Below are 1,136 nucleotides of genomic sequence, written 5' to 3'. Positions count from 1 at the left end.
CTCTCTCTCTCTCTCTCTCTCTCTCTCTCTCTCCTCCTCTCTCTCTCTCTCTCTCGCTCTCTCTCTCTCTCTCTCTCTCTCTCCGTTCCATTTAATTCTTTCGCCGCTAAAGCTGTAATATCCCAATTAAAGTGTAATTACAACAATTCATAGATTTATCTCTAATTCAAATACCGTTATATCAATTCAGCGAAAACATTCAATTAAAAATTTTACTCATGTTTAAAAGATGTTATCTGCTTCTTAGATAGTTTCTTTTAAAATAATTAATATTATAATAATACATATGAATTAAAATCGTACAACAAAAAAATGTGAGAACTATAAAATGCTATTTCTTTGCAAAGTAAAAAGCAAAAAATAATTTATGTATATTTTAAGTTTTTAGTGCGTAACGCAGTCATAATGTTTTATTTTATTTCAGAATTTTTGTTTTCTATATGAATGCATAAATAGGTAAATCAATGCATAAATTTACTTTCTGGTTTCACTATCATCATTATGATATACATAAGTACTCGATAAAAAAACAAGGATAAACGCATCGAACTTTCTACGCACGGCGGCAACTTCCGGGGCGTTTCCCGATGATGAGTAGAAAACTTCGACAAGAGACGCAATGAGGCATACATTAGAAGGATATGCATTTTATTTTTACTTCCGGTTGGAAGTCTGCAGAATTCCACGGCGCTTGCACTTTTTATTTCTTCATCGGCAGATCCCGTCCAGTGTTAAGTAAGTTCAATAAAAGAAGATTCCCTTATACGTAAAAGCAGGAAAAGCAAATTCCTTCAGCGTAGTGCGAAAGAGATTCTGCGACTGATTGCTCTTATCTTCAACTATAAATCATCCGCTCTCACTGCCACTTAGATTTTGCGCTAATTATATAGAAAGTCTGAAAACGCAGATACATTATTAATTTCTTTAACGATACTAATTGTGGCGATATTGTGCGGGTGTATATGTATGTATTTCTTTCTCTCTCTTCATATCAGGAAGCTAGTTTCAGTAAAACGAGATTGTGAAGAATTCTCTTGTTCGTGCCACTGCAATACGTTGTGGACTAAGTATGTATTTTAAATGGCAAGTACATCAAGCATCTATTTTAATAATGATGATTTCTACACCGAGCAAGT

This window comes from Atta cephalotes (genome assembly GCF_000143395.1).
Source record: "Atta cephalotes unplaced genomic scaffold scaffold00006, whole genome shotgun sequence".
NCBI classification, from domain to species: Eukaryota; Metazoa; Arthropoda; class Insecta; order Hymenoptera; family Formicidae; genus Atta; species Atta cephalotes.
The sequence above is the reverse complement of the archived record's forward strand: the minus strand, read 5'-3'. Positions refer to the sequence as shown.